The sequence below is a fragment of the Gavialis gangeticus genome, unplaced genomic scaffold (assembly GCF_001723915.1).
Source record: "Gavialis gangeticus isolate Ggan-Ray unplaced genomic scaffold, GavGan_comp1, whole genome shotgun sequence".
In the NCBI taxonomy this organism is placed as follows: domain Eukaryota; kingdom Metazoa; phylum Chordata; order Crocodylia; family Gavialidae; genus Gavialis; species Gavialis gangeticus.
In genome coordinates this window covers 47,286,564-47,297,375 of record NW_017729034.1, presented here as the reverse complement: position 1 = coordinate 47,297,375, position 10,812 = coordinate 47,286,564, and positions in this window count along the sequence as shown.

Below are 10,812 nucleotides of genomic sequence, written 5' to 3'. Positions count from 1 at the left end.
CAAATTGTCACAGAGCAGAGATTTTGGGGAGAAACAAAATTGGCTTTCTGCCACATGCAGTATATCAGTACTGGGCTGAAATTGCTTGTTTTTATATTCATGGAGAATAATTTGCCTAAACTCTAAAATGAAAGTGAAATTAATAATATCATATAATCCAGCAAAATAATATTGCTGTCTTTACTTAAAAAAATTAAACATAAATTAATAAACAATGTAAGAAAAAAACATATATAATAGTATATTAATAGAATAAAAATATGGGGAATAGACGCTCTCTCTCTCTCTCTCTCTCTCATATGTATATATATTATATGTATATTTATGTATGCCTATGTATGTATCAAAGACAGTTAACATGTTTTTAAGGATCACTATATTAGAGCTGTATAAAAAGAAAGCTGGAGGTAGGGAAAGAATGTCAGGATTCCTAGTTAACACTTCTGTGACATGTTGACAGCTTTTCTGTTGGATTGTACTTGAGGGACTCCTGCTCTTACATATGGCATTTTCAACAACAGTGACTTTCACTAGACAGCTTCCTTACTGTTCTTGAAGCACTTGGCTGTACTGAGAGATCCTTCTGCCAGCAAAAAGTAACATTTTATACTAAACTGTGTGATACTTCAAAGAATTTTCAAAGTATTATTGTTGCTTAGCCTTAGAATGTTTTATGACAACTCGGCATGAAAGGTACTGTCTACATTGTCACTAGGTTGTGAAGTGCAGACATTTCAGGGGTGCAGATAGAAGGGTAGTGGAAAGTTAGATTGCAGTGGTGATGTGTAGGGGTTGCACGGGGGTGCAGGTGCACCCCCTGAGAGCATGTTGCACCCCCTGATAGGCCATGCTCCCCACTTAGGCAAAGGGTGGAGGGGCAGTGGGAGTGCCAGTGCCCCCCTGTGAGTATCACCTGGGGAGTAGGAGCACCGCAGCCAATTCTAGGAGCACCGCGGCCACTTTCTGGCCAGTGCAATTGGCTGCAGGGGGACTGCCCTGGTGACTGACTGGTCACTAGGGCGGCACATGCCCACCTTGACTAAGGTGGTACCAGTTGCCCATATTAAATTGGGTACAAAATGGCTACCCAATGTAAGGTAAGCTGGTAACTGGGGTTAGCAGGGTTGTTGGAGGGGTACAGGGGGCAAGCAGGCTCAGGGGAGGATCAGGGGTCTGCAGGCGGATTAGGGGGCAGGCACAATCTATGGGGGAAGTACGGACCAAGCACAATCTGCAGGATGGATTGGGGGGGATATGTGCCATCTGTGAGGGAGGGGGTGCTGGGGTCTAGGAGGGTATGGTGGGGTCAAGGGGGCTCATGGGGTCCACAAGGGGTGGTGGAAAAGACCAGGGGTTATTTTTGGCCCCCAGGCTCTCCCCGCCCAGTGAACGTACACATCCATTCCTCCTCCCCTTCCTCCCCCCCACCAGGACTTGCTTGCTTGGCTTTCAGCAGTGGCAAACACTGATAATCCAGCACCTGGAGTTGTTTGTGGGATGGGGAGTTGGGGGACTGGCTGGTCCACAGTGGAGGGGTGGGGGGCAAGGGGCCAAGGTGCTAAAAATAACCCAGTGCTAGGCAGGGGTTGTGAAAAGCACAGGCCTCAGGCTGGTGCTGGTAGCTGAGTTTCCCAGCCCCGGGGCTGTGCAGGTAACTGTACAGAAGTTGTGTGTCCTGATCTAACCTAAATTATGTAAGTCTGATATTATATCTGTCCAGGTCTGTCTTAGACTGGGATCCACAAGTTTTAGATCAGTATGTGTGTGCAGAACTTCTGCACAGTTACGGGGTTAGATTGATTTCCATTCACGGAGACTGGGCCAATGTACAATGTCTACATTATGGTGAATGAAGTTACATTAGCTATTTTGAACTCAATTTAATCTCCCCTTCCCCCTCCCTCCACCTAGTGTCTGAACTTAGTCTGTGGGTCCTGAAATTTACTTTTCAAATAACTTGAGTGACTTTCTGAAATGATCAAAATTATAAGAGAAGGAAACCATTATTTCTTTCCAGGTTTGTAGTAACAGAATATATGATTCAACAACATTCAAGAGTCTGTTTAATATTTTTTGTTGTACAATTGAAGAACATTTATAAATAAAATTTTAGTTCAAATGTAGAAATCAAAATGACTCATTTAAAATGTTAAAAGGAAATATTTTACTTTTTGAAGGGGGTTGTCTTTTTTTGGTGAGGAGGGATGTTTGTTTGTCTGTTTCGTATTTTTTTTACTCTTATTTGAAACAGTTCAGCACCTCTGGCACAGTTTTGTTTAATATTTCTCTTGCCCTGAGTCTACATTTTTGTGAAGGAGAAAGTTGTGTCTGAAATTTCCTCTCATTCTAACCATACAGACCCCTTTCAGTATAATGACAAATGCTGTCAGTCAGGAGTGAGGTCTATTAACTCTCTTGTGATAAATAGAAAGTAGTAGTTAGTAATAGAATTGGGTTAAATGTTTGGTAAACAGTGTGTGTGGTATATAAGGTTTTAAAGCAGATATTGAAGGAAAGAATAATGAAAGATTTGGAAAGTGGGGGAAAAGGCAACATGTGTTTATCCAAGATGACTTTGTGGACAAAATCAATAAATATTTAAGCAACATAGGAAGCATCATGTGTTTCACTTACTTCTTATTTCATAGGAAATTGTTGACCACATTGGAGTAGATGCGAATCAACACATTTGTGAAGTGAACAAGGCACTAAAGGTTCCTGTTACTTTAAGGGTGAAGGAGCAGCAGGGAGAGACTCCAGCAGGAATAATCTACTTACTATGAACTGCTAGCGAACAGCTGCCAGGGACAAGATACACCTGATACAAGTACTTACTGCAGAACTAGCTGTGCTACAGTAGTACAAATAGCTAGGGACCCTGATTCAAGGCATACTATAGGAAGAGGCCCAAAGGGGAGGTTGTAACCTGAAGACAGAAAGAAAGAGAGAAGGGCTAAAGCTCAGCTTGGGCAGGAGCTGGGCAAGGGCCAGGGGGCCCAAGGCTCAGGAAGGGTGGAGCCAGGGCCAGGGGGTCCTGTGTATGGAAGGGAAAGAGACAAGAATCAATGGGCCCAGGAGCCTAAGCCAGCTCAGCAAATATATTGCCCAGGACATGGCTAAGACAAAGCTGGATTAGGTAGTCAAGGGCTGGGACCCAGAACCCAAGTCAGGCACAGTGGGCCTAGGCTAAGGGAGCCAGCAAGAGAAAAGGGGCTGAGGCTGGGAAGGCTGATGCCTCAACAAGGGTATAAAGGCCTTAGGTGGCATGGTATTGGATTGGGACCGAGTGCCCAACAGAATTTTTAATTGGTAACACCTGTGTGGTATAGGCAGAACTGTTGGGGAGGAGGTTAGAGGCTGTGAATAGTCCTTAAGGCTAATAGGTGCCCTGAGGAAGGACACTGATGGGCCACTGATGGGCCACTAGGTGTAGTAAGGGCGGGGTAGAGACCAGCACGAGCCAGGAAGTACTAGCTGGGATCTAGAGGAACCGGGGTTCACTCCGGGACCCATTAGGCAGCTTCCCTTTCAATCAAACAATTACATGAGGGTGTGGCAGAAAAGTAAAAAGCAGATGGCACCCTAGAGCTGGAGCTGGAGCAAGGGTTGTGTGGCCACCAGTGGGCAACACAGGCACCCCTGGAGCCTGGACTTGGTTACATTGGCTCAAAGGGAGATTACAACTGGTTATGCTGAAAGGTGACTCATTAGACTGGAAAACAGTCACTATTTATATTCTTCGAGAATAGGTCTCGGATCATATCCTGTTTTATATCCTGTTTTTATTAGTGACTTTTGGTACTGAAAATAAATGTTTCTTTATACAAACTGGTTTTATGCTAAACTGGGAGAGTATTGCCAATAAGAAAGGAAACCAAATTATTAACACAGGGTGCATCTACTAAGGGTGTGCAAAGCAAGCCCTATTTGATTTGAAATTGGATTCGGATTTGGATTTGGCCTGAATCAAGGACAGTGATTCTATTAATTGATTTGGAACACTGTCCTTAATTTGATTCGGCCAAATCTGAATCTGAAGATTCAATGCTGATTCAGAGAATCAGCAATTCAGACATAGACACAGCTTTAAAAGATTTTTCTACATACCTTGAGGTATCAGGCATTGCTCATGATCGCTGTGATGCTGGGGCGCATGAAGCGTCTCAAAGGAGTGGGGGGGGAGGGGCCCCCCATGTGCTCAGTGGCAAACCCAGAAGTGGACGAGGAGTACTTCTGGAGTGGTCTGCTTCTGGGTCTACCACGAGTGCGCTGGGCCCCCCGCACATACCCTCATGGCTTGGTGACTGGCTGTAGGGGGGCCACAGATGCCCCTCAAACCCAGGAGGCACCAGTCACTGAGCCGGGGGGTGGGGGGGCAATCTTTCTGAATCAATTTGGAGGGTTCCAATTTGATTTGGAGAGATTAAAGAGTCCTTTGATTCGATTCAGATTCCGAGATTCTGCCACTCCATCCATCTGAATCTTTACCGAATTTAATTAGGGACTGAAGCTTTGCACAGCCTTAGTGTCTACACATGCAAATAATGTGGAAACAGCTTACTCAACTAAACTACTCTAGAGTTAATGGATGGATAAGGGTAGGGTACATGTAGAGCAGCTTCTAGTAAGAATTCATGCTAAATCCTTTCAGAATTATGGGATGAATTTGAACTTTTAGAAAACAGTTGAATAGCAATATACCTAGTTGTGTCATGTATTAGAAAATCAATTTGGACCTAAGCTTTAGGAATAGCAAATACTCACTCTCTCTCTCTCTCTCTCTCTCTCTCTCTCTCTCTATATATATATATATACACATAGAGAGAGAGAGACACTATATATGCTTTGAAATCTGCTTCTTTTACAAAGTCTGTGCCATTAATTTATGAATATATAACATCACATAAACAACCTGATACAAACTATTAAGACTGAAATGGAATAAAGACCCAGGTATCCAGTGGAATCCCAGTGGAAATCAGCATTTCACAATATTTGAATAATGACAGTTGATCTTAGACTTAATTTTGTACAACAAAATATTATTTTTCATCTGCACTGGGCTCCCTTTAAACTTAAAGGTTAAAATCTGGTGCAATAAGATAGCACATCTGGCATTTATAGAGAGAGTCATGTTTAGTTGGCTTAACTGCTTTGAAAAGTTTAGTATCATTTGAAAAAAAAACTTAGATTATTTTGGTAATTAAAAGATTAGTACACTTCTCTTTTCTTCGTCTATCCCCCATCTTTCTTCCTCCTCTTTTTTTCTTTTTTATCCCCTCTGTGTTACTTATTGTAACAGCCATATATATAGTTCATAATGTATATATAGTTGAACTTACACACACACACACATGCACAAAAACAGACATTTCTGATTTTTGTATTGCATTTAAAAAAAAACACTTAAAAGAACAATGAGAGTAATTAATGATTGGAACAAATTACCAGTTATGGTGGATTTTCTGTCAGTCTGACACTTTTTTTTCCCCCCCCTAAAATATAGGCTTTCATTAAACTAGTTCACGGAACTTTTCAAATCTATCTTACAATCACAATGGTCCTTTCTGGCTCATAATATATTGTGAATAGATTAAATTCCTGATATTTCCCACATTAAAATAATAAAAGGTGGAAAAACTTTTTGGAGGGAAACATGATAAAACTTGTTTAGTTTTTACTTCATCATTCTCTCTCTAAAAATTAAGGATAAATTGTGTAATGTGTTCTACTGTAATGTATTGCAATACCAGTGAAGAACCCCAGAATATAGGTTATGATCCTGGAAGAACATAGTGATTCTGCTCTCCAAGAAACTTTGAAAAATTAAGGCAATAGTAAGCAGGTTCTTGAGTCCACAGTTCATAAAGAGCTTGGAAGGAAACTTGGCTACTGTAATGTGCTGGATTCATAGACCCATCAAAACCTCACACAAGAACCTTATTGTCATTGTGTGAAATTCACCATTTCCTAAGAGATGGCTCAAGCCTCCCCCTAGGTATATCCCACTTAACCTATATTTTGAAGGCTTCAAGTGGAGATAAGTGATATATGTTTTGTGTTGGTGTTCTACTCAAGGGTGAATTTCAGCCCCCAAACAGGTTCAAGTGACACCTAATGAAGGAAAACTATGCTATCAAACAAGTCACTGGTATATATACTTCATTTGCTTAATTTTTCACTCTTCCCCACCCAGAAAAAAATAATAAGCACTGTTTTAGAAAACAGTGAGTCCAGTACTCCTGTCCATGAAGTCAGTAGCACATTCCCAGAGTTTGGGAGTTAACTTGTATTCCCAAGGCTGTCTCAGTCTATGACTACCTCCCTAGGAACAGAAAGAAAATATTGCATGTCACTGAATTAATGGTAGTTAATGATTTTGCTATCACTTATTTTATTTTTGGGTGACAGTGATGGATCTTTGTTTTAAATATAGATGTACTCATTCTAGTTAGCTCAAATTTGGTGTCTAAACTACATGACAATGTCTCTCTAAACACATTATTGGGGCACGTAATGTTTCTGCTCAATAAAACCAGTAAATTTTAATGAATGTAGAGAAAGACAGGGTGAAGTGTGAGTATGCGTGTAACATCTGTTATTGAAACAGTATAAGGTTGAACATTAAAGAGCATCTGCATTGCATTAGCACAGCATTCAACAACTTCTTTCTCTTACAATTGGCGTTTTGTTTAAATCAGGTTTGTGATTCTACTCATGATGGTCAGATTCCTAAGATCTTCCCTTACTCGCATTCTACTTTAAGTTTTAGCTGGAGTCTCTGGAACTTCAAACAGGTTGGCATGAACAGATCCCAGTGCAGTCTTATTTATGGTAAAGTGGGTTCTCCACCAAAAGAAGTAAGAGTAGCTCATACATTCCTCCTATTCTATTCCTTTCCTGGATGTGGAAGTGTGATCTCTTTAGATTCAGTCAATGGGTTTGGTGCTGCACCAGTCATGAATACCACCTCTCTTCCTCCCGCTTTCCTCAATCTCACTGACCTTTCCAAACCACTGTATAGTCAGCAGGAGATCCATGAGGAAAAAAATGTACTGCTAACTTGCAAAAGTGAGCTGGAAATGGCTGTTGTTATATCTACAGGCTCTCATTAGACCATACTGAAGGCACTCACATTAGACCCAGAACCTGAATGAAGCAAGTGTCTCAGAAACAGGTGACTCAGACTGCTTGGCTCTTAGTTACTTCAAGGCTATGGACAGACATTCAAAAAGCCCAAGCCTGAATTGATTCAATCTTTGCAAGTTAGTTTAACCTGCAAAGATTGAACTGATTTTCAAGTGGACAGACATTCATTTTTGAGTCAGAAAATGCAGACACATGCCTACGGTGGCTCAGGCTAGCAGCTGGGAGGTACTAGAGTGAGCCCTCCCTTCCTTTCTATAATGCTGAGCTGAGGAGGGCTTTGGCCAGGCCCCAGCAGGACACTGTGATTAGGGAGGGGTTTAAACCCTCAACCTGGCCTGAACAGCCCCCTGCCTGGGTGTGCCTTGAGGGGGAGGGGAAAACAGCCATTGCCAGGCTTTTCGCCCTGCTTGCCGCTCAAGGTACATGGAGTGTTGCCAGACCCCAGCCTGTATGTGGACTGCATGCATCTGCTGGTGATACTGAACTTTTCAATCTCCCTCTCCCTGCTTCTTCATACTGTCTATAGCAAACTAAGGTCACTCACAGATCACACTCATTGAAAATGAGGTCATTTCTACTACTCTCTGTCCCCTATTGAACATTGACAGATTGCAGCCAGCAGAATGCTTACCATACCACAAAGTTTATCAGCCCGTTAACCCCTACAAAATAAAACATTGCTCTCATTAGTTTCAAGCTCTTCTTATCTGCAGAGTGCTTTTGCAAGCCACTAGCTGTCTGTCTTTGTTCTACTGAAATTGGAGACACCTTGCAGCATTGGTTAGCATGGTGGGCATGGCCAGATGCTGGATGGGGTCCATGCCTAGGATCCCTGCCCTGGGAGCAGGGTGGGAAGGGAATCCCTGCTTGAGCAGTGAGCAGCAAGGGGGGGGTGAGAAAAGGGCAAGCCTGGCAGATGCTGCAGTTCCCCGCCTCCTTCTCAGCCAGCCAGAGCAATGATAGTGCTCCAGCTAGGGAGGAGAGAGGCAGAGCCAGCCCTGGTTCCTGAAGCATACAGCACAGCATAGCACAGGGCTGAAAAGCATTCTGGGATGCTGGGGACTCTGATTTAACTTAAACCAGGAAGGGGTCTGGGACAGAAGTTGCATAACCCAGTTTGACCCAAATCAGTTAACTCTGATACTACACTCAACCAGGTTCATCTTAAACCAGTTTCAGCCATTTTGAAACTGGTTTATGTGCATTGAGCTTCTGTTCTGTTACAGGTTTAGACCAGTTTCTGATCACTTAAACCGGTTTAGGTGTAACTTCTATCCCTAGCCCTAAAGAGCATACATAAGTCTTAATTTAATGTTCAGAAACAACTGAGACATGCTGCTCAAAGGAAAGATATCAGGATTTGGTCTAATGCAGATATGAATTCTATATCAATAGCCAAACTACTTTCAGCCCCCATGTGTTATTAGTAATTTATATAAGGACAGATAAGGAGAAAGTGTTTTGCAGAATATGGTTCTATGCCATACTTTGGAGCTGAAGGATTGTCATCAGCAAGAACAAAAGTAACAAGTGTATTCTATATGCAGCAGAACTGTCTTCTGTTAATAATAGAGTCTTGAAGAATAATTACTGTCCTTGTGTAGAAAGTGACTTGCAGATTATGAATAAGTAAAATAGAGAGAATTAAATCATTTTTAGAGGATTACTACCCTAAAATATCTATAAGGAAATGTTAGCAAAGGAGAGTAATTGGCATGAGAATAAGATTAGTGTGAAGTCAGTGTGGAGAGCAGTCTTCAAGGAAGGATCTAAACAATAGCCCGTGTAAGACCACTACCTATAGACTGCCTGTTGAATGACTAGAGCTGGTCAGGCATTCTCCAATGAAACTTTTTCTTTGCCCATTGATAATGATGGGTTTCCTAAATGAAAAGTCTTCATCAGTTTCAGCAATGGTGTTATAGGAAAAGCCTGAATGTTAATACAGAATTTGTCCTTAAAATGAGAAAGAGAATAGGATATAAGAGACTGGTAATGATATCGCTCTGCTGGGTGACAGACAGCAGAAGTTCAAAGCTATGCCCTACCTTATTCACAGAAAGGGACTTGAATCTGGCTCTTCCACATCCTAGAGTAGTATTATGGCAACCAGACTATTCACAGGTAGTTTCGGTTTTTTTCTTCTGATTCTTTGTCAAAAGTTTGGAAGGTCTTATCTTCTTCCCGACAAAGATGGGGAGAATGTGTGAGATTTCATTTTCATAGAATAAGAATAAAAACATTTCCTGTGCTGCTTTATTTGCCACTACGTATGCAGAAGGCAGGGTAGATTTGCACCTTATAGAGGAAGGAAGGACTTTTTTGTGACTTTTTAACTACTTTATTCATAGGTTCAGGGTACAAAAAGTTGCCCCTCCAAGATCCAGATCCAATATACAAAGCAAAGACAAACAAATTACCATCAAACCAAGAGCACAATGTAATTACATTCATAACATTACACCGTGACAGACACTTTCATTGAATTACATGTTGTACCTAACACGCTTTTATGCAGTCAGGACACCAGCCACACGGTCGTATAGACCAAAGCTCTCCATAAACAAATGCTTCCTACCCTGCTGTATCCACTCATATAAGTAACAACACCTTCAACTTCATACACAAAGAAAAAAGCAAAAAGCAGCCTGGTGAGGGCCCAGGGTAAGGCATGAGCTGGGAGTCACAGTCCAACACTGATCCTGCCCAGTCACCCATAGTTTCATAGTTTGTAGAGTCAGAAAGGACCTGAACAGATCATCGAGTCTGAACCCTTGCCATGGCAGGAAAGAGTACTGGGGCCAAACGACCCCAGCAAGGTGTACATCTAGCCTCTTCTTAAAGATCCCCAGGGTAGGAGCCAGCACCACTTCTCTTGCAAGTTGGTTCCAGATCCTAGCCGCCCTGACAGTGAAGTAGCGCCTCCTGATGTCTAGTCTGAATCTACCCTCTGCCAGCTTGTGACGGTTATTTCTAGTCACTCCTGGTAGTGGTCAGGGGAACAGGGACTTCCCCAGTGCCTGCTTGTCCCCTCTTACTAGTTTGTACCAGGCCACTAGATACCCCCTCAGCCTTCTCTTGTGGAGGCTGAACAGGTTCAGGTCCCTGAGCCTCTCCTTGTAGGGCCTCCCCTGTTGCCCCCGATCATGTGAGTGGCCCTCCTCTGGATCCTCTCCATGTTGTCCACATCCCTCTTGAAGTGCGGTGCCCAGAACTGGACACAGTACTCCAACTGTGGCCTGACCAGTCCCACATAGAGGGGGAGGATCATTTCCTTGGATCTGCTTGAGATGCATCTGTGGATGCATGACAAGGTGCAGTTGGCCTTCCTGACTGCATCCCCACACTGCCGGCCCATGTTCATCTTGGCATCAATGATGACTCCAAGATCCTTTTCTGCCTCTGGATTGATGAGAAGGCAGTTCCCCAGCCTTTAGGTATGGTGCTGGTTCTTCCTCCCCAGGTGCATCACCTTGCACTTGTCAGTGTTGAATTCCATCCTATTCTCATCTGCCCATCCTTGTAACTTGTCTAGGACTGATTGCAGCCTATTCCTCCCTTCTAGTGTGCCCACATCCCCCCACATTTTAGTGTCATCAGCAAATTTGAACAGGGTGCTTTTTACCCCCTCGTCCAAGTCACTGATGAAGATGTTGAACAGTG